The sequence below is a fragment of the Bos taurus genome, chromosome 10 (genome assembly GCF_002263795.3).
Source record: "Bos taurus isolate L1 Dominette 01449 registration number 42190680 breed Hereford chromosome 10, ARS-UCD2.0, whole genome shotgun sequence".
Classification (NCBI taxonomy): Eukaryota; Metazoa; Chordata; class Mammalia; order Artiodactyla; family Bovidae; genus Bos; species Bos taurus.
Window position 1 is genome coordinate 12,497,278 of NC_037337.1, and position 23,045 is coordinate 12,520,322.

The 23,045-nt window shown below is 41.7% G+C and overlaps 2 protein-coding genes across 5 annotated transcripts in view; one reads left to right on the plus strand and one right to left on the minus strand.

The window, feature by feature from the left end:
• Positions 1–3,536, minus strand: part of INTS14 (integrator complex subunit 14) — a 34,074-nt gene extending 30,538 nt beyond the window's left edge. The window contains exon 1 of one of the 2 annotated variants that reach the window (NM_001015652.3): positions 3,237–3,536. The gene's annotated coding sequence lies outside the window, so the exon portion shown is untranslated. Of the gene's footprint in view, positions 1–3,041 lie in introns of both variants that reach the window. The other variant, XM_005211345.5, reaches the window with a different exon arrangement.
• Positions 3,537–3,620: 84 nt separating this feature from the next.
• The window catches only part of SLC24A1 (solute carrier family 24 member 1), a 54,146-nt gene continuing 34,721 nt past the window's right edge, over positions 3,621–23,045 (plus strand). For 2 of the 3 annotated variants that reach the window (XM_059890231.1, XM_059890233.1), the window contains exons 1-2: positions 3,621–4,844; positions 11,727–11,817. The gene's annotated coding sequence lies outside the window, so the exon portion shown is untranslated. The remainder of the gene's footprint in view (positions 4,845–11,726; positions 11,818–23,045) is intronic. The other variant, XM_059890232.1, reaches the window with a different exon arrangement.

Here is a 23,045-nt window from a genome sequence, read left to right on the forward strand (position 1 = left end):
ACGTATGACAGGGGGCTTCCCTGGTGGTTCTAGTGTTAAAGAATCCTCCTGCCAATGCAGGGGGACATGGGTTTGATCCCTGGTCTGGGAAGATGCCACATGCCCAGGGGCGACTAAGCCCATGCACTGCAGCTACTGAGCTGCAACTGCTGAGCCCATCGCAACTAGAGAAAGCCTGTGTACTGCAACAAAGACCCGGGACAGCCAACAATAAAGAAATAAAATAATAATAATAAAAAAGGATATGTGAGACAGCTGGCATTATCTCAGGAAACTGTATGAAAGCCAAAATGGAAAAAGGGAAAACAAAAAGCTCTTTAAAGTTATGAATTGAGAATCAGTATGAAGAAAACATTTCTGTACTCAGAAGTAGAAAAGTTTACAGATATATAGACCTGCTCTTGATGCTGCTACTCTATTATTAAGAAAACTACAGTCCAGTCACACAGTGAAATATCATATAGTTATAAATAAATGACACATGTCAAAATCAGACATATTTATATAAAGTATCAGCAACTGAGAAAAGCAGGTCATAGGACTATATGTATACACTGATTACAACTTCATAAAAATCATACTGCATATATTCAATTAGAAAAGTCTCAAGATGGACATAAATAAGTTAGAAATTTAATGTTCACTAATTTCTTTTTTTGGAACTTACTTCAAAACACTGCGTGTTTTAGTACAGTGTCCAAATGCAAATATGTGATATTCTCAAATTCTATTTGTAAAAAGGCTGTTGGGAATTCAGGGCTCACAAAATTAGGGCTCACAAAAACAATGTTATAAAGGGGGATCAGGGGCTCAGGTTAAGTAGGGAAAGCCTTTTTACCACATAATGGCCTAGATACATTTCAAATACAGTGACGCCTCATGCATTCAATATCAATAAAGACTAAAAGAGATTACTCCTTCAGACTCAGAATTCCAAAATGTGTAACCATTTTGGTAGAAAAAATTAAAATGTGCATCCATAATCTGTGCCTCATTAAATAGTGTGCTAAACATAATTCATTCTGATTTAGCATCACAACTATAAACATGAATACTGCCCAGCGCATTGCTGCCCTGATGTTTTAATCTACACTACCATTCTTCCAAGTGTGTGCTGCAAAACACTGTCCTGGACGGATGCTCCAAGACAAATGAGTTCAGGGCTTATTAAAGATACTGAGGGCTTCCCTGGTGGCTCAGTGGTAAAGAATCCACCTGCCAAAGTGAGAGACATGGGTGCAAGCTCTGGTCTGGGCAGATCCCACACAACACGGAGCAACTAAGTTCGTGTGCTACAACTATTGAGCCTGTGCCCTAAAGCCAGGAACCGCAACTACTGAAGCCCATGTGCCCCAGAGTCTTGCTCTGCAACAAGAGAAGCCACCGCAATGAGAAGCCCCGGCACTGCAACAAAGGGGGCCCCCACTTGCTGCAACTAGAAAAAAGCCCCCACAGTAACAAAGACCTAGCACAGCCAAAAATAAATAAGACACAGAAACTCTACAGCAAAGAATCCAGTTTAAGTTGCTAACTCTATATTTCCCATTTAATCCTTCTCTGATCATCAGTTAAGGTCCCATGGAACAAGTATTATGTAGAACAGACCCCGAAACATTGCCTTTTACTCAAGGGATCCATCCAGGCTGTTGTGTTTTGATGCCTCCTCTTTATAACTAATTTTTGGACCATCAATTTGCATTCTACTTGTCTCTGTAATCATCCTTCTTTTCAATTTTGGGCTTTTGGCGACTATGAGCTAGAAAGCCAGGTAATCCAGCTTGTTAAAACTGTGTCCAAAGTTAACAGGCTCAGAGTTTCTTTGAGAGTCAAATGCATGCACTGAGGTTTATCAACTGAGTACTATTTCATCTACTCATCTTTCCAGACCCTTTTTGGATCTCAGCTGTGTTATTCAAGAAGTGAGGTTCTGTGCAATCCTGGTTCAACTACACTACATTAGACCACAAGCTCAACAGGAGCAGGGGCAGTGTGAATTTTTGCCCATCAGTGTCTCTGAAGAACCTATCACATCAGAACCTCCCTCGTGGTCCAGTGGTTAAGATTCCCAGCTTCCACTGCAGGGGACCTGGGTTCAATCTCTGGTCAGGGAATTAAGATTCCACAGGCAATGTGGCAAAAAAAAAAAAAAAAAAAAGGAACAAAAGACTTTCCCACAATTGCCACATTGTATGTACTGGACAAAACTTGATAATTACTAGAGAACTACCTCTCAGCACCAGCTATAACATTAATTTTTGGCAAAACACATTACAAATTTTAACTCTGCACACCAGAAACACACTTCCTCCTCTCCTCCTTCATGCAGAGGTATCAGGAACTTCTATGCCTCTGCCTACACAGAGTTTATCCACCTCCTATGGTATTCCCACTCAAGCATAGAGGCCTTCATGAAAGTTACTGAAAGTTGGGGATGAGCAGTACTGACCTCATCTCTTAGAATGAGAATGAGAATCAGGGGACACAGATTTAGATCATATATAAGAAAGCATTTCCATCCAGCTCATGAAATCTGCTGTAAATCTGCTGTAATGGGTGACCACAGCCTGCAGTCTTGCCTTCTAGAAGGCACCTCTGGAGCTGGCTCTTTCTTCTGACTGATGCGCATGTGTCCACCCCCAAACACACCTCCTTAACAACAGCAGAGTCATAGGAAATCCATTCAGAACTCAGGTTGTAAGCACAGAAGTAAAAGATGGAAGTGAATATTCTTGAAGAATGGTTCACTCAAGCAGCCTAATCCTGATTAAAAGGAAAAAAATCCCTCCCCACACAGTCCAGCAATTCTGTGAAAACACGTTCTCTCTCTCGGGTTGATTCTTACCTTTCACCCCACCCCCACACTTGTCATAAGTACTGTTTACAAACAATGCTTAAGACAACTGGTAGCCTTCTTTTCTCCAGAACAGTCTACTCTTGAGAAAAGCTCTTAGCCCCTTGATGTGGCCATCTCCATCAGCTACATATTTTTAATTCTTACCAGAAGGAGGCAATTAGTTTATTCATAAAGAACTGATTCTTACCGCTCTTAAGGCGTGATTCCACTCGAATTTCTAGGGATCCACTAACCTACTCTTAAGTTTCTCTGCTGGCCTGGCATCCCTTGCCCGGTTGAGTCCCCTCCACCTTTCTCAGTTACAACTTCACCTCTCAAGTGCCAACCTGGAAATACAGAACTCCTGCATTTGGATCGCGTCTGCTTCTGATTGTGTTTTTACCTTAAAAATCACTCAAAAAATTTTGAGATCTAGAAGTCTCTCTTATGAGAAGAGGAGGCGAAGGGGGCCTGGGCAGGGGGCCGAAATGGTGTGCTTGTGCGGAGCTCCAGCGCCGCACAACGAAGAGAGGCGCAGAACTGGCACCCAGGCAGTAGAAAAGCCGGGCGTTGGCCCCGCGCTGTTCCCCGCCGCGGACCCCTTCTCCTGCAGCTCTAACAAGCAATCAAAAGCAGCCTAGGGACTCCGGCCTCCTCCACTGACCCGGTGCCCATCACCGACACAGTCCGTCCACAAAAACTTTCCGCCCGCTCGCAGCACCCGGAACTACAGGGCCGCGCGACGAAACGGAACTCAGCGCCCGGGATGCGCGAGGCGCTTGGGGCGGGGCTTTAAGGACTTTGTGGGCGGGGCGCTGATTCAGCCAGAAGCTACCCAGCGTCTCTCATCACAAAGATTTTGCGACGACCGCCACCGACCCCTCTCCCCACAGGACCTCGACTTCGCCGGGCCCTGGGCTGTGACCGCCTCTTCTCTCTTTCCCCGTTCTCGGGCTGTTCCTTTTTTGTTTCTGGCCTTCTGCCCACCTGCCTCTCGTTGACGCGTGGGCCTCAGTTATCTGGGTAACCCCATGACCTGTTCACAGTCTGTCTCCTCACTCATGTGGGCCCGTTGGTGCACCAGCATGACCCTCACTGGTATTTGCCCCTCTTCCCCGTCCCTCTTCAGACCCCTCACTCATATCCTCTGTACCAGGTGACAGACCCCTCTTCCTACTCTTTTTAAAGTAATCCCTGCTTGAGGAGTGCCCATACTAAGCATACTGTGTATTTTTCGTAGTTGACGTGAGCCAATTTCCATATCAAGACTTTCCCTCTTGGTCTCCTCAGCCTAGATGCTCACTTTGTCCCTCGCACAGAGTCGGACACGACTGAAGCGACTTAGCAGCAGCAGCTTTTGAGGGAAGCAGGGAGAGGGTTCAGTCAGTTCCCTTGCCCTGGCCAAGGTCACTGCTGAGGATTTGCACTTAGGCTTTTCTGTGAGGCATCATGGGTCCTTGCCTACCTCACCTCTGGCAACCTGGTGTCCCTATAGCAGCCTTTGCCTCAGCGAGGTCTTTGAGGGGACAAGAAGAGACTTTCTTTCTAACCTCTTGGGAGCCAGGAAATGTCAGCTAGAGATATGCCTGAATGAATGCCAGCAAGCCCCTGGCTAGTTATGGTTCAAAGAACAATTCTGTACCACATAGGTTGCAAGTGGGAACAGAAAGGCATCTAGAAGGCTTTAGGCCTTTGCCTCCTTTTCTTCCGCTCTTCCCTGATGGGGTGTGGTAGGGGGTGGGTCACGGAGGGAGGATGTTTTGAACCAAACAACTGAGTCTGACTAGTCACAGTTTGTTCTGTGGGAGAGTGTGGGCTCCAGTTGCTGTAGTTCTTTCCTGTCTCCTCCTTATATCAGAGGAGGCAGAGGACGGCATATCAGTCCATGGGCATGTCCCTGGCAGCATCAGGGGCCAGGGACAGACTGCCTTATTTGCTTCAGAACTCCTCTACCAGCTTGGCTGGTCCCACTATCTCAAGACTCAGTGCTTGAGCAGGCACTGGACTCTAGGTAAGTAAGGCTGCATCCTGATTACTTTGTTATAATTTAAAATTCTTTCCCTAGTTGGAGGCATGTGGCCAAGAACGTGTGGGTAAGGGAGTTGCTGAGTTACCCCTAATGTGTGACGACAGCCCTGTGCTCAGTTCCAGCTCAGTTCCATGGACTGATTCCTTACCTTACCCGGTACTAAAGATTGAATTTATTAGTTTGCTGTTGGGTAATCACATCTTCTGAATACAGGCTTTCAGAAAACCTGGGAAGCAAAAGGACAGTTGATTAAAATTGATGATGAAAGGTAGAACTATCAAGAGAACCATATCACTTGAGGCAACTGGTAAGGGCTTTTGTTTTTGTTTTTTAATTCTTAGTAGAATTCCATTAAACATCAAAAGGTTGTTCAGTGAATATAAAATCAGAGAACGTTAGCACAAAGAGTTAGAAGGTCGTAAAGGATATGTCTTTCAAGTCAGAGCAGGCTAATGAATTTGTTTTTCCCACTCAGGAGACCTTTAGCATTTGCATGTTTCCACACATACGTTAAAGGAAATCAATAAACAACTTCTTTTTGCATAATCTGTCATCCCCTTTATTTTTTCCTGCTTTGAAACAGTGGACCACTGTCACAGAGGCTTTGAAAGGCAGAGTGATTTGGTCCCCAGTCTGGCAGAGTAAAGGTTAGTGACAGAAATAACATGCTGCTCACAGAAGCCAGATATTGGGACTCAAGGGAGGTTCAGACATCCAATCTCCTACAACACATGTTGAAATGTAGATTCTAAGGGCATGCTGACTGAATTGAAATTTCATGGATTGGTGCCTGAAATGTTCACTGTTAAGTTCCCAATATGATTTTTTCATCTACAGAGAGGAAAGGTGAGGAGTGAGTGAGGAAAAGGGGAAGAGAGAAAGTGAAGGGAAGGCAGTGAGTCCACATTCCTTTTCTGCTCTTCCCTCCCTTTCCATCTCCTATACTGTCCTTTGCCCTATGTCTTCCTCCCTGCCTTCTCTAGTCTAGACCTTGTCCAGTGACAAATCATACTTCTAAGCTCCAGGCTATCTGCTTTCCCTCATCATCCCACCCTATTCCTCTATTTTCACCAAAGTAGAAGTCCGAAGAAATTCTAGATATGTCCCATTTGTCTTAATAATACTGAAGATGTTCAAACATAGACAAAGATGGGGAGCAGCATAATAAACCCCCACATACCCTTCACCCCGTTTCTACTATCAGCTCAATTCTCCGTCTTCTTTCATTTATACCCTACCCACTTCTCTCCAACATTTTGTTTTGATACAAATCACAGATTGCATAACATCTTATCCATAAATACTTTATTATGTATCCCTAAAAGAGAAGGCTTTTTTGATGAATAAACTTTATTTTTAGAGCACTTTTAGGTTCACAGCAAAATGGAGTGAAAGAACAGAGAGTTCTCATATCCTCTGTCTAGCACACACAGCCTCCACCACTGTCAACGTCCCGGCACCAGAGTGATACATTTGTTATACTCTATGAACCTACACTGACACAGCATTATCACCCAAAGTCCGTAGTTTATTACAGGGTTCACTCTTGGTGCTGTACTTTCTGTGGGTTTTGACAAATGTATGGTGACATGTATCCAGCATTGTAGCATCATACAGAATAGTTTCACTGCTCTAAAAATCCTCTCTGCTCTTTTTATCCCTCCCTCTCCCATGACTTCCAGGAACCACTTATCCTTTTACTGTCTTCATGGTTTTGCTTTTCCAGAATGTCATTTAGTTGGAATCATACAGTAAGTAGTCCTTTCAGTTTGGCTTCTTTTGCTTGATGATACACATTTAAAGTTCTTTCATGTCTGTTCATGGCTTGATAGCTCATTTCTTTTTTGTGCTATATGTTAATAATATTCCATTGTTTTGGTAAACCACAGTTTACTGAAGAATATCTTGGTTATTTCCAAGTTTTGGCAATGATCAGTAAAACTACTATAAACATCCTTGTGCGTGTTTTTCTGTGGGTAGAGGTTTTTTCAACTCAACTAGATAAATATCATGGAGAGAGATTGCTGGCTTGTATGGTAAACATATGTTTAGTTTTGTAAGAAACTGCCAAACTGTCCTTTGAAGTGATTGTACTATTATATATTCCTAGCAGCATTGGTGTGGAGAAGGCGATGGCAGCCCACTCCAGAACTCTTGCCTGGAAAATCCCATGGACGGAGGAGCCTGGTGGGCTGCAGTCCATGGGGTCACTGAGGGTCGGACACGACTGAGCGACTTCACTTTCACTTCCATGCATTGAAGAAGGAAATGGCAACCCACTCTAGTGTTTTTGCCTGGAGAATCCCAGGGATGGGGGAGCCTGGTGGGCTGCCGTCTATGGGGTCGCACAGAGTCAGACAAGACTGAAGTGACTTAGCTTAGCTTAGCAGCATTGGAGGTGGTTCTGTTATATATTCCTGATGCTCTAGCTTCTCACCAGCATTTGATGTTGTCAGTGTTCTGGATTTTGACTATAGTAATAGGTAAATAGTAGTATATCATTGTTGTTTTAATTTGTAGTTCCCTAGTGACATATGATGTTGAACATCTTGTCATGTGCTTACTTGCCATCTGTATATCTAATTTGGTAAAGTGTTCAGGGGTTTTGCCCATTTTTTAATAAGATCATTTGCTTTCTTCTTGTTAAGTTTTAAGTGTTGTTTGTATATTTTGGATACATGTGTATGTGTTTGTGTGTGTGCTTAGTCGCTCAGTTGTGTCCAACTCTTTGTGACCCAGTGGACTGTAGGATTCTCAAGAAGAATACTGGAGTGGGTTGCTGTGCCCTCCCCCAGGGGATCTTTCCAACCCAGGGATCGAACCCAAGTCTCCCGCATTGCAGGCAGATTCTTTACCATCTGAGCCACCAGGGAAGCCCTTATTTTGGATAATGGTCCCTTATCAGATATGTATTTTGCAGATATTTTCTCCCAATCTGACTTGTCTTCTCATTCTCTTGAAAGGGAGAGACTTAAGTCCATAACAATTACAGTACCATTATCACATTTAAAATAAGTAGCAGTAAACCCCTACTTTCATCAAATACCTAGTCAACTTTCAAATATCCAGTTGACTCATAAATATCATAAGTTTTACTTTTTTACACTTTGGTTGTTTGAATTAGGATCCAAGTAACATCCAGACATTGCAATTTCTTCATATATGTCTAAAGTTTCTTAATCTGTAGGTTTATTCCTACATATCTTTCTTCCTTTGCAGTATATTTCATAAAGAAACTCTGATCTCCCTCTCAGTCCTCCTTCAGTCTTTTCTACAGCATTTGAGAAAACCACAAAGCTTTCTCAGTCTAAAATAATGGACTCATTGAAAAAACAAACAATTTTATACAATTGCAGTTTCAATTAACTTCATCTCTGCTCTGTAAATAGGGGTGAATCTTATCCACAATTGGATCCCCAGGGTCTGGAATGTGACACTCAATATATATTTGTGGAAAGAAGATAGGAAGAAGGAAGAGAGGATGTTAGGAAAAAGTTCAAAGAGAGAAAACAGAAAATTTGGTGGATACTACATTTGCTGAGAAAATAGAACTGAATGTTTTAATTTAGAACACCCTCTCCTTTGAAAAATGATATAAAGTCTAAATTTTTAAAGGCTTCTCATAATATAGGCCTACATCTCTCTTTCCAGGCTCTCCCCTTACCCGCTTAAAACTTTGGTAATATCTTTCACTGAAAAAGCAGATAAAGCAAAACAAAGCTATTTTTTCAGTCAGTTCAGTTCAGTCGCTCAGTCATGTCTGACTCTGTGTGACCCCATGGACTGCAACATGCCAGGCTTCCCTGTCCATCACCAACTCCTGGAGCTTGCTCAAACTCATGTCCATCAAGTCAGTGATGCCATCCAACCATCTCATCCTCTGTCATCCCCTTCTCTTCCTGCTTTCAATCTTTCCCAATATCAGGATCTTTTCCAATGAGTCCGTTCTTCGCATCAGGTGGCCAAAGTATTGCAGTTAGCTTCAGCATCAGTCCTTCCAATGAATATTCAGAACTGATTTCCTTTAGGATGGAATGCTTTGATCTCCTTGCAGTCCAAGGGGAGTCCAGCGTCTTCTCCAACACCACAGTTCAAAAGCATCAGTTCTTCTGCACTCAGCTTTCTTTATGGTCCAACAGTCACATCCATACATGACTGTTGGAAAAGCCATAGCTTTGATTAGACGGACCTTTGTTGGCAAAGAAATGTCTCTGTTTTTCAATATGCTTTCTATGTTGGTCATAGCTTTTTTTCCAAGGAGAATGTGTCTTTTAATTTCATGGGTGCAGTCACCATCTGCAGTGATTGTGCAGCCCAAGAAAATAAAGTCTCTCACTGTTTCCACTGTTTCCCCATCTGTTTGCCATGAAGTTATGGGACTGGATGCCATGATCTTCGTTTTTTGAATGTTGAGTTTTAAGACAGCCTTTTCACTCTCCTCTTTCACTTTCATCAAGAGGCTCTTTAGTTCTTCTTCGCTTTCTGCTGTAAGGATGGTGTCATCTGCATATCTGAGGTTATTGATATTTCTCCCAGCAGTCTGGATTCCAGCTTGTGCTTCATCTACATTTCACATGATGTACTCTGCATATAGGTTAAATAAGCAGGGTGACGATATACAGCCTTGACATACTCCTTTCCCAATTTGGAACCAGTCTGTTGCTCCATGTCCAGTTCTAACTGTTGCTTCTTGACCTGCAAACAGATTTCTCAGGAGGCAGGTAAGGTGGTCTCATATTTCCATCTTTTTTACGAATTTTCCACAGTTTGTCGTTATCCACATAGTCAAAGGCTATGGAGTAGTAAATAAAACAGAAGTAGATGTTTTTCTGGAATTCTCTTGCATTTTCTATGACCCAGCAGATGTTGGCAATTTGATCTCTAGTTCCTCTCCCTTTTCTAAATCCAGCTTGAACATCTGGAAGTTCTCTGTTCAGTTCATGTACTGTTGAAGCCTGGCTTGGAGAATTTTGAGCATTTGCTAGCGTGTGAGATGAGTGCAATTGTGCGGTAGTTTGAACGTTATTTAGCATTGCCTTTCTTTGGGATTAGAATGAAAACTGACCTTTTCCAGTCCTGTGGCCCCTGCTGAGTTTTCCAAATTTGCTGACATGTTGAGTGCAGCACTTTAACAGCGTCATCTTTTAGGATTTGAAATAGTTCAACTGGAATTCCATCACTTTGACTAGCTTTGTTTGTAGTGATGCTTCCTAAGGCCCACTTGAGTTTACATTCCAGGATGTCTGGCTCAAGGTGAGTGATCATACCACTGTGGTTGTCTGGGTCATTAAGATCTTTTTTGTATAGTTCTCATGTGTATTCTTGCCACCTCTACTTAATATTTTCTGCTTCTTAAAGAGATGGGTATACCAGACCACCTCCTAAGAAATCTGTATGCAGGTCAGGAAGCAACAGTTAGAACCAAACATGGAACAACAGACTGGTTTCAAATAGGGAAAGGAGTATGTCAAGGCTGTGTATTGTCACCCTACTTATTTAACTTATATGCAGAGTACATTGTGCAAAATGTTGGGGTGGATGAAGCACAAGCTGGAATCCAGACTGCTGGGAGAAATATCAATAACCTCAGATATGCAGATGACACCATCCTTACAGCAGAAAGCGAAGAAGAACTAAAGAGCCTCTTGATGAAAGTGAAAGAGGAGAGTGAAAAGGCTGTCTTAAAACTCAACATTCAAAAAACGAAGATCATGGCATCCAGTCCCATCACTTCATGGCAAATAGATGGGGAAACAGTGGAAACAGTGAGAGACTTTATTTTCTTGGGCTGCAAATTACTGCAGATGGTGACTGCACCCATGAAATTAAAAAACACATGCTCCTTGGAAGAAAAGCTATGACCAACCTAGACAGTGTATTAAAAAGCAGAGACGTCACTTTGCCAACAAAGGTCCATCTAGTCAAAGCTATGGTTTTTACAGAAGTCATATGTGGATGTGAGAATTGGACCATAAAGAAGGCTTAAGTGCAGAAGAATTGATGCTTTTGAACTGTGGTGTTGGAGAAGACTCTGGAGAGTCCCTTGGACTGCAAGGAGATCAAAGCATTCCATCCTAAAGGAAATCAGTTCTGAATATTCATTGGAAGGACTGATGCTGAAGCTGAACTGTAATACTTTGGCCACCTGATGCGAAGAATGGACTCATTGGAAAAGACCCTGATGCTGGGAACGATTGAAGGCAGGAGGAGAAGGGGATGACAGAGGATGAGATGGTTGGATGGCATCACTGACTTGATGGACATGAGTTTGAGCAAGCTCCAGGAGTTGGTGATGGACAGGGAAGCCTGGCATGTTGCAGTCCATGGGGTCACAAAGATTCAGACATGACTGAGCGACTGAACTGAACTGATTTCCTTTAACTGCTATATGATTGACTACTGGAAAGATGAGAAATCCTTTATGTAACCAGTAGTTCATCTGTTTAGGTAGATTTCAGTTTTTGCTCTTCGAGCAATGCTGGCAGACTGTCATTGGCTTTTCCTCTGACTGAGGTGGGAAGCCACTGGAATGTGTGGAGTGTGGAGAGACTTGATCTGACTTACAGTTTAGCAGGGTCATTTGTGCTGCTATATCACATTTACCCGCTATCACCAGTGTCTTCACCAGCATTGGATATTACACTTTTTAGTCTTTTTCAATTGATAAGCAGAAAAAAAAAAAACAAACCCTCTCTATTGCTTCAGTTGACATTCCTTTGTAAAATCAGATTTGATGGTGAGTTTTACTCAGTGGGCTGTTTCACACTTATTTAGAGAGCAGTTGTTAATTGTACTGATACTGTGTGGATTTCTGAGTGGCCACACTGAAGCCCTCTAATAAGGCCTGTTTGACCTCTCCTCTAGACCCCAGGCCCTTCTGGATAGGTACCAGACTGTGAAGCTAAAATCCTGTCTCTGAAGTGATACCACCCTGAAATGTCACCTCCTGTTGCAGGTATGGCTCCAGTCACTGGCTTGGAGAGATGAAGTGTCATGGGATGTTTGGGGGCTTATTTCGCTCATTTCCACCACTGACAATTGCATAGTCAAAACAAATTCTATAAATGATATAACATAAAGAATTAAAACAATATAAACAAAAGGTCTTGGACAGTAACACAGTTCAATATCTGATGAATCCAAGTACTTCCCCACAAGTTCTCACTGTACCTCTTACAGCAGCCCCAGGAGGAAGTTTGTCTTTCTTGGTTTTATAAATGAGGAACCTGAGTATAAGAGACCTTCAGAGACTTGCTCCTGATCAGGCTTGTTACTTTATTAGAGGTTGTGAAGTAGTAGTAGGTCAAATCAGCCCTTTGCCTCATTTTGTTTGTCTTTAATATTTTAAAATTATTTTACATTGGAATGCTTATTAATGGATCATTCATTCTCTGACCAGACACAGCCCTTGTTACTCTCCACTGATTCTGAATAGAGCTGATTTAGCTTAATTTTATCTGTCCAGGCCCTGAAGGCATTTGATTTTTGCAACCCCTGCCAAATCTTGTCTGCTCTCCACTGTGTAACTGTGGGGTCAATATTAACTCCTAAGGTAGGCCCAGAAATAAACAAGCCTCAGCCACAAACCCTCTATGTCAGGTGCAAAGCCTAATTCCTTCTCCCTCCTGTTCTAACAGAACCATGCATAAAAAAGGCCTTGAGCTGTAGAGGAGGGAGAGGAAAGACCTACCTGCCATCCTGCGCAGCCTCTGATGTTATTAGTGAAGGTCAGAGCTAGATTAACCTCACCTGTCCTGCCACCTTGTTCCAGGCAGAGGATAAAATAAAGTGTGTGTGTATGCTCAGTTGAACCCTCACCTCTGGTGTCTCCTGCAGTGCAGGCGGATTCTTTAACATTGAGCCAGCTGGAAGCCCCAAAATAAGGTAAGTCTGTAGAAAAAGTACATTAGCTTCCCCTCTTTAGTGGTGCTGGTCTTTCTCTAGCAGTTTGATCTCTGAAAGGCCATGAGCTTCTATGAGTGGGATCTCCCCACCCTACACATATGTAGTTCAGGTGCCCCACCTCTGAGCATCTCCTCACTGGGATGTACATCTCCAGTCCATCAACAAATGTATTTATTAAGTGCCAGACACTGTTCTAGACTCTGGGATTCAGCTGTGATTAAGACAGATACGGTCCCCGTCCTCTTGGAGCTCACCTGCTAGTAAGAGATTAATGCAAACATTAATTAGTGTTTATTAATGCAAGCATTAATTAGTGTTTATTACACTAATAAACACACAGTAAAGCATCACAAAGAACTGACTCACTGAAAAAGAGCCTGATGCTGGGAAAGATTGAAGGCAGGAGGAGAAGGGGACAACAGAGGATGAGATGTTTGGATGGCATCACCAACCTGATGGACATGACTTTGAGCAAGCTCCAGGAGTTGGTGATGGACAGGGAAGCCTGGCTTGTTGCAGTCCTTGGGGTCACAGAGAGTCAGACACGACTAAGCGACTGAACTGAAAGCATTGTCACAATGGAATGCGTGGAGATCTGCTGTACCCTAACAGTCTATGATCTCCAAAAGCAGAATAACAACAGTATCAGGCACTTTTAATATGTTTTACATATTAATATTTATGTTGTGTGTATGTGCTAAGTTGCTTCAGTTGTGTCTGATTCTTTGTGACACTATGGCCTATAGCCTGCCAGGCTCCTCTGTCCATGGGATTCTCCAGGCAAGTATACTGGAGTGGGTTGCTATGCCCTCATCCTGGGGGTCTTCTCAATCCAGGGATCAAACCCTTGTCTCTTACTTGCCCTGCAATGGCGGTGGGTTCTTTACCACTAGTGCCACCTGGGAAGCCTAACATTTATGTTACTATTACTTAATTCTTACAAATTTACCAAGCAAGTGGTATCATTATCACTCCCCTTTTACAGCATAAGTTTACAGTCATTGAGAAGTTAAATTCTTGCCTAAATCACACTAGTACAGACAAGGCTTCCACTCTTGGTTGAGCAGCACACTTTTCTACAGCCTGTTGATGTTCAAGTGTGCCACAATCCCATAGGAACAAGACAGAAGAACCAGGTTTACCCCCAATAGTTGGGCTGGAGATACTAGAAAGAACTCCTTGGTAACAGTTAAGAGTGTGTAAGAGAAAGGAATTATTTTTGAGTATTTGTTTCTCTCCTTAATTTTCCTTCTTTTATTCCCACGCCTTGTGGTGGCCACCAGGATCTTAGTTGCCTGACCAGGGATCAACCCGTGCCCCCTGCAGTGGAAGCACAGAGTCTTAACCACTGGACTGCCAATGAAGTCTTGTCCTGAATTTTCTATACTGCACAAATAACACTGTAAAAATAGAGGCATTATTCTAGAAGAAAAAAGATCACTCACAATTCCACCTCATGAATTGGGTTCCTTTTTTCCCATCTTTTTGAATCAAACTGTGACTGTATTTGTTAGTATGAGAAGGGAAGTAACTAGACCTGGTTTTGCTTGTAGCATCTAAGAGGCAACAGTGTGGTAACAAGCAGAGGTCAGCCTCTCTACTCATGCTTCCAACATCCAGAATGACCCCTGGACACCCAGAGATGAAGTGAGCTGTGTGTTGCAGCAGAGGGAGCTGGGTACCTTCGCTCAGGGTGAAGTAGGACAGGGATGAGGCTGTGAGGGATTACCTGCTATTTCAGATGGAAGTAATCAAAGTATCATTTCCTCCTGTGTCTTGTGGGGAAAGGGATGGGAGAGAGGAATAGTCAGTCAGTATCAGGCAGTTACTGGAATGATTGAAATGGTCTCCAGGTGAGTGGTTAGGATCATAAAACACCCCCTCCCTCCCATTTCTTTGCTCCACTCCCACTTCAGCCAGCTCCAACCATGAGCTGGATGCACAACTTAAGTATTTTTGGGACCGTGGACAAAGAATGTTGCCTGCTGTATCAATAAGCAAAAGATGTTGTGGTCATCAAACCATTAGCCGCCACAGCTGCCCTCCCCAACTCCCACCCAATGATGCGTCCCAAGGGGAACTCAGAATGGAGATAAACAGGCTACTGCCCCTAGACAGTTAAGGTGCGTATCAAGGAATACTTTCATTAAGCTCAAACGCTTGCATCTTTCCATACCTAGAAAAGCACTGAACTCATTAGCTTGAGATGTCTGGTTTTCTTTTAACTAGCAGTAATTGTTTGATGTTCAATTCTCTGGGTTTTTTACAAACACTTCTATATATCCTGACTCCTCCCTTACCTCTTCAGAACAGTCCCTCAAAACTATCTGAGAGATTGTATCCTGGGCTTCAGTGCTTAGTAATTCCCCAAATAAAATATAATTCTCAACTTTTAGGTTGTGCTTTTTTTTTTTTCCTTCAGTCAACACTTTGGGTGACCATAAAGGGACCCAGACTTCCCTCCTTTGCCTGAACTTTGTGAGGAACCAGAGCCTTGGCACCAACAGAGGCCTCTTGGGCCCATTCACCTCCTTGGAGGGTCCGTATGAATTTGGGAGAGTCTCTTTTTGGTTCTTGGATCTCCTGATTGTTGGTTGATACTCCTGAGCTTTAATTGGCAGTGTGCAACAGGTACAACCTAGCTACCCATTTGAAAAAATACAAGGGGAGCCTTGTTGAAAGATACTAGGAGTTGCTTAGTTGAGAGACACTGATTTATCTAGATGGGCTTTCCAGGTGGTTAAGAACCCACCTGTCAACACAGGAGACATAAGAGACATGGGTTTGGTCCCTGGGTCAGGAAGATCCCCTGGAGGAGGGCATGGCAACTCACTTCAGTGTTCTTGCTTGGTGGCCTAACATGTTTCCTAAACGAGGGGAGTCAGAAAGCCAGCTTCCAATAATACTCAAGCCAGGTTTATGTATATATAAACTTATGAATATGCAAACAAGTACTCACATAATTGGGAATTAAAAGAAATCTCTCTGAAAATGGCCACTATGGGGCTCTTTATTGTATACGCAATTAAGTTAGAGACATCCAGCTTGATAAATTTTTTTCTTTTTTCAGAATTCTGACCTTAAAGAAACAAAAACCCTTCTAGGGAGAATTTGCAGTTCTCTCTTTGTGTCTTTGAGATGTGAATGTGCTGCCTGATATTCTTAGTGGAGGGTGTGTATGTTGAGAGCTTGGTCTCTGTCATCTGGAAGGTACACATATGGTTTTCATTTGACAGCTGGTTGAATAGACTGGAATTCTGAGCAGTTTGCTTGTTGTTTGGTCTTTTTAGTCTGACTGTGCCAACTCTCAGGGAAATATGTCATAAGGGGCCCAGCCCAGAAGGGGCCTTTGTCACCTCAACCTTCATGGCATCCACCTGTGCAGTGGCTGTACAGGCCCTTTACTTCTTAGACTGTTTTGGGGACTAAACTTTCTAGATTTTGTGGAGTCTACATCTTTTGCACTCTGTTATGGGGATGCCTCTTGGCGTCTTACTGGTTTGAGTCACTGTCAAGACACTACTCATCAGTAGCCAGACAGTGGATCTTCTCAACTGAAAAAGCTTCTCAATTGGCAAAATTTTTAGAGAACTCTCATTATAACCAGCTGTTTTATTGGTACCTATGAAAAAAACAGATTATAAGGTGGGAAAAAAAACATATATATAATGGTTAATCTAATGCTCCCTTATTTAAAACAAATAAACCAGTTTGGGAAGCCTTATTTGTGGTTTCTGCTTCCCCTCAATGGGTTTTGCTGCTGCTGCTGCTGCTGCTGCTAAGTCATTTCAGTCGTGTCCGACTCTGTGCGACCCCATAGACGGCAGCCCACCAGGCTCCCCCGTCCCTGGGATTCTCCAGGCAAGAACACTGGAGTGGGTTGCCATTTCCTTTTCCAGTGCATGAAAGTGAAAAGTGAAAGGGAAGTCGCTCAGTTGTGTCCGACTCTTTGCGACCCCATGGACTACAGCCCACCAGGTCCTCTGTCCATGGGATTCTCCAGGCAAGGGTACTGGAGTGGGGTGCCATTGACTTCTCCATAATGGGTCTTACAGGTCCTAATAATAAACATTATGATAATTAATGCTAATTAGGTTGATTAATAGGGAAATAAGGAAAAACTGAAGGGAAAGTCTAGAGACTTCTTTCCAACAAGGTGGAATTTTTAAATGAACTCATCCCAAAAGGATAAAGAAATCTTTAGATGGTTATTAAGAAATGGGGTAAATAAAATGGACATTAATAGGATTAAAACAGAAGGTTTTGATACAATACTACCTAGGGTTGGATGGGCCAGAGCAACCTCATATTGGTCCCTAATGTTAGAAGGCCCCATCCCAGTTTAAATACTGGGAGATATATGTACTGAATATGTATATATTTGCTGGCTCTTGATTTTCAATATATATTTATTTAAAAGTCTGGAAGAAGATTATACTGAGCTACCTGGCCAACAATTACTTGGGGCAATAGGCCAATTAATAAAGTTAAAAGATTGGTGAAAGGGCCTGGTCCCTCAGTCCCTCCATGGGGACCCCAGAGTCTTTTATACAAAAATATATAAAATGATTAGGGGATAAAAAGACAGGAAAGTTCCTAGGACTCCTTGTAACGCCAAGGCTTATTGATGGGGTCCTAATGGGAACTAAAGTTGATTTGAAATAAAGCTTATAAAAATTGGTATATTTAAATAAGCTTTCAGTTCAATTCAGTTCAGTTCAGTCACTCAGTCATGTCCAACTCTTTTCGACCCCATGAATTGCACCACGCCAGGCCTCCCTGTCCATCACCAACTCCCGGAGTTCACTCAGACTCACATCCATCGAGTCAGTGATGCCATCCAGCCATCTCATCCTCTGTCGTCCCCTTCTCCTCCTGCCCCCAATCCCTCCCAGCATCAGAGTCTTTTCCAATGAGTCAACTCTTCACATGAGGTGGCCAAAGTATTGGAGTTTCAGCTTTAGCATCATTCCTTCCAAAGAAATCCCAGAGCTGATCTCCTTCAGAATGGACTGGTTGGACCTCTTTGTAGTCCAAGAGACTCTCAAGAGTCTTCTCCAACACCACAGTTCAAAAGCATCAATTCTTCAGCGCTCAGCTTTCTTCAGAGTCCAACTCTCACATCCATACATGACCACAGGAAAAGCCATAGCCTTGACTAGATGGACCTTTGTTGGCAAAGTAATGTCTCTGCTTTTGAATATGCTATCTAGGTTGGTCATAACTTTCCTTAGACTATGCCAAAGCCTTTGACTGTGTGGATCACAATAAACTGTGGAAAATTCTGAAAGAGATGGGAATACCAGACCACTTGACCTGCCTCTTGAGAAATTTGTATGCAGGTCAGGAAGCAACAGTTAGAACTGGACAGGGAACAACAGACTGGTTCCAAATAGGAAAAGGAGTACGTCAAGGCTGTACATTGTCACCCTGCTTATTTAACTTCTATGCAGAGTACATCATGAGAAATGCTGGGCTGGAAGAAGCACAAGCTGGAATCAAGATTGCCGGGAGAAATATCAATAACCTCAGATATGCAGATGACACCACCCTTATGGCAGAAAGTGAAGAGGAACTAAAAAGCCTCTTGATGAAAGTAAAAGTGGAGAGTGAAAAAGTTGGCTTAAAGCTCAACATTCAGAAAACTAAGATCATGGCATCTGGTCCCATCACTTCATGGGAAATAGATGGGGAAACAGTGGAAACAGTGTCAGACTTTATTTTGGGGGGCTCCAAAATCACTACAGATGCTGACTGCAGCCATGAAATTAAAGGCGCTTACTCCTTGGAAGGAAAGTTATGACCAACCTAGATAGCATATTCAAAAGCAGAGACATTACTTTGCCAACAAAGGTTCGTCTAGTCAAGGCTATGGTTTTTCCTGTGGTCATGTATGGATGTGAGAGTTGGACTGTGAAGAAGGCTGAGTGCCGAAGAATTGATGCTTTTGAACTGTGGTGTTGGAGAAGACTCTTGAGAGTCCCTTGGACTGCAAGGAGATCCAACCAGTCCATTCTGAAGGAGATCAGCTCTGGGATTTCTTTGGAAGGAATGATGCTAAAGCTGAAACTCCAATACTTTGGCCACCTCATGTGAAGAGTTGACTCATTGGAAAAGACTCTGATGCTGGGAGGGATTGGGGGCAGGAGGAGAAGGGGACGACAGAGGATGAGATGGCTGGATGGCATCGCTGACTCGATGGACGTGAGTCTGAGTGAACTCTGGGAGTTGGTGATGGACAGGGAGGCCTGGCATGGTGCGATTCATGGGGTCGCAAAGAGTCAGACGTGACTGAACAGAACTGAACTGAAGATGCTTATATCTCTTTTGCCTAATTATGTTGTGGGGTAGACATTGTATCTTACTGGGGAATGCTTCCCCTGCCTGGTATTATAAGATAGGGCATATAAATCTGCTTGTCAGACAATATTAACTAATTATGCTAAAGGAAACCAATAGGGTTACCTGAGTTTGCACTATATAAAGTAGAAGCTGGGAGTTGATATTCAGGGGCTATTAAAAATAATAATAGAGATTTGTTTTTTTGCTCTGGGTTTAACCTGTACACTCAGATAGAAGACCTTTGTTAAATGCCTTGTACAAACTTTTGAAGGCATGATAAATTGAGCTAAGTTCTAGAACATAGCACTTTTGATTTTCAGTTTAGTTGGAAATCTTTGATATACAGTATATACATATATATATAGAAAGAAATTAAAGAGAATATAGTTGGGCAAATTAATATTTTAATATCACTTAGGTGGCAGACCACTTCTTTGGGGGAATTAGAAGCAACTGTCTTTCCCTTGCAGATCTCTACAAAGCACAAATGTAAATACAGCCTCAAAGACTGAGGAGCCTAATTAGCTCAATCAGGTAGGATCTGAAACCAAAAGGAAAAAGATTTTTTAAAACTCAAACCACTGGAAAGACTCCATTACCCAAAATCTAATTTATAGCTTCTCTAAGAGTTTGTTGAGCACAAATACAAATCTTAAAAATCTGTTCCACAAATAGCAAAGCCTTAGTCATTTAAGCGAGCAAATTTAACTCATTCCAACTGTTATTTATAAACTAGAAAGTTTATATTGTAGTGCCTGATTTGTATTTGTTAAAGTGAAGCTATGAGGTGAATTTCCTGGAGGTCAAATGGTTAGGACTCTGAGCTTCCTCTGCAGGGGGCCTGGGTTCAATCCCACGTCTGGGAACTAAGATCCTGCAAGTCGTGTGACACAGCCAAAAAAAAGAAAAAAAGAAAAAGTGAAGCTATGAGATCTCTGGTTTTGTCTGTTTATATGTCTGTGTGTACATTATACATGAGAGATGTCTCTACCTCTGGAGAATATTATAAAAATAAAATTATGAGCGTTCTATTTAATTGACTTTAAAGTAAGCACTTACAAATTAAATATTTCTAAATAAAAAGGAATCTGGCCAGAATAAATTTCAGGTTCACATAATTTAGGAAATAGTCAATATTAAATTCAGTCAGTTCAGTCGCTCAGTGGTGTCTGACTGTTTGTGATCCGTGGACTGCAGCATGTCTGGCTTCCCTGTCCATCCGCAATTCCCAGAGCTTGCTCAAACTCACGTCCATTGAGTCAGTGATGTCATACAATGATATCATCTTCTGTCTTCCCCTTCTCCTCCTGCTTTCTGTCTTTCCCAGCTTCAGGATCTTTTCCATTGAGTCAGTTCTTCACATCAGGTGGCCAAACAAAGTATTAGAGCTTTAGCTTCAGCATCAGTCCTTCCAGTGAACATTCAGGACTGATCTCCTTTAGGATTGACTCGTTTGATCTTGCAGTCCAAGGGACTCTCAAGAGTCTTATCCCAATATCACAGTTCAAAAGCACCAATTCTGTGGTACTCAGCTTTCTTTATGGTCCAACTCTTACATCCATACATGACTACTGTAAAAACCATAGGTTTGACTAGATGGACCTTTGTCAGCAAAGTAATGTCTCTGCTTTTTAATATGCTGTCTATGTTGGTCATAGCTTTTCTTCCAAGGAGCAAGTGTCTTTTAATTTCATGGCTGCAGTCACCATCTGCAGTTTTTGGAGCCCTCCAAAATAGTCTCTCACTGTTTCCATTGTTTCCCCATCTATTTGTCATGAAGTGATGGGACTGAATGCCATGATCTTTGTTTTTTGAGCATTCTTTGGCATTGCCTTTCTTTGGGATTGTTTTCCCTAAAGATCAAGGTTCTTAAGGGTTAAAATTGTAATATGTAATTAAAGTTACTAGAAATAATAATGGAAATGTTTCAGTATTTCCTTCAAGGAAAATAGGGTGTGTATTTTTAGCAAAAGGTATGGAGAATGGAAGTGCATTTTGTTAAGGGGAAAGTGGTTTTGTGCTAAAGCTGATTATTTCTAAATGGAAAAGAAAAATAAAAGATAAACTAATATAAAAGTTGTGGAAGGTTTTTGAAAAGGAAGCCCTGAGAAAAAAGTTTTGTACATGCTAGGCTGGGATTGGATTAAATTAATTAGGTAAGAAATTTTGCTATTGAGAGTGGGCTAGTGCAGGATTAGTGTTTCGTTTTCTCTCTGTTAAGAGAGCAAAGGTTTCCTGGAATGTTGAGCTATTTTTGACAACAGATTATGAAGTTTTTTGTTTTCATAATAATCTGTATTTGTTTTAAAAATCTTTTCTTGTCACTTTGGGTGGAAAGTAAGTATTGTTTCACAGTGACCTATGATCCTGTTTGATCAAGTGCTTTTAAGACCTTTTGATATTTTGACAAACTTCCTGTAGTCAAATTCTAAATAAAGTTCCTTTGACTTCCAGCTAACTTTGAGATGCTTCAGAGGGCCTCTGAAACATCCCAAAGAGAGGAATATTAAACTAATTGGGCTTATTTGGTGTGTTAAATTATTTGAGAAGTATTGTTAAGTGATTGGAAATAAATGTTCTTGGATTATATTGTGTGGGTAAATGTCATTAATATAGATATTTCAGTTTATATGGAATTCCTAAAAGTTTGACATATCCTGGTAGTATCAGTCATATCTAGTTATTATCTTAACATGTTGTATGCTGCAGAAATATCCAAGTTTCTTCTTGTGTTGTAATCCAATCTTTAAACATGCCATTTTAAGTCTTTTGTCATTTGTAGACAATTGTTTTACTCTGATGCAGCTGTAAAAGGAAGGTTTCCAAGAAAATTCATAAAAAAGACTTTTTGACAAATATAAATTTCTGATGACTTTTGGATTATATTACTGAACTGGGTAAGAAATTACAAAACTCCAATGGAAAACCTGGGGACTTCATCCAGATGAACAAGAATTAATTGCATGGGATTGAATCAACTGATAAGTATGATTTATAATTTTATAACTTTTTCATGAAGTATACTGGCTTTTAAATCTTTTTTTCCAGAGAACCTTTCTTCTTACACTGTGACCTATAACGAGTTGATAAAGTATCCCTTTGTAAACAAAGATAAAACATTATCTTTTTCGTTTTACCTTATCCCTCCAGAATTTGGCTTCTCTAGCTGGCTTTCCATGGACTTAATTGCTTATTACAACCAGATTACAACTAGTTCTACCACTCATTATTTTAATTTTTTATCTCCTGTTGTTTTCAAATTATTTATTCCTTGTGCTTCTCTCTGCTATATTATGATTTTATTAACATCCTAGCTGTATTTTTATATCCTATCTATTTTTTGAGATTGTTGTCTCTTACATAAACCAATATGTAACTAGGCCTCCAATAAAATTAGTGGTGACTAAAGAACTTCCCTGTAGCTTAGACTACAAATCTGCCTGCAATGCAGGAGATCTGGGTTTGATCCCTGGGTTGGAAAGATCCTCTGGAGAAGGAAATGGTAAGCCACTGCAGTATTCTTGCCTGGAAAATCCCATGAACAGAGGAGTCTGACGGGCTACAGTCCATGGGGTTGTAAAAAGTTGGACATGACTGAGCGATTATCACTATGACTACTATGAAATGTCATGAGGCAGCTGATCATATATATAACTCTGCATAGAATAATTGTAATAGTGCAACTCGAGGTATGAGAAGAAGCAGCAAGGGAAAATATTTCCTGGATCATAATAGACTAGTAAGATAGATGATCCAGAGAATGTTTAAAAACAATTATTTATTTATTTACTTTGGCCATGCCATGTGGCTTATGGGATCTTAGTTCCCTGATCAGGGATTGAACCCAGGCCCTGGGCAGTGAAAGCACCAAGTCCTAACCACTGGGCTGCAAGGGTAATCCAGAGAATTTTAGATTATCAATAGGGCTTGATCCAA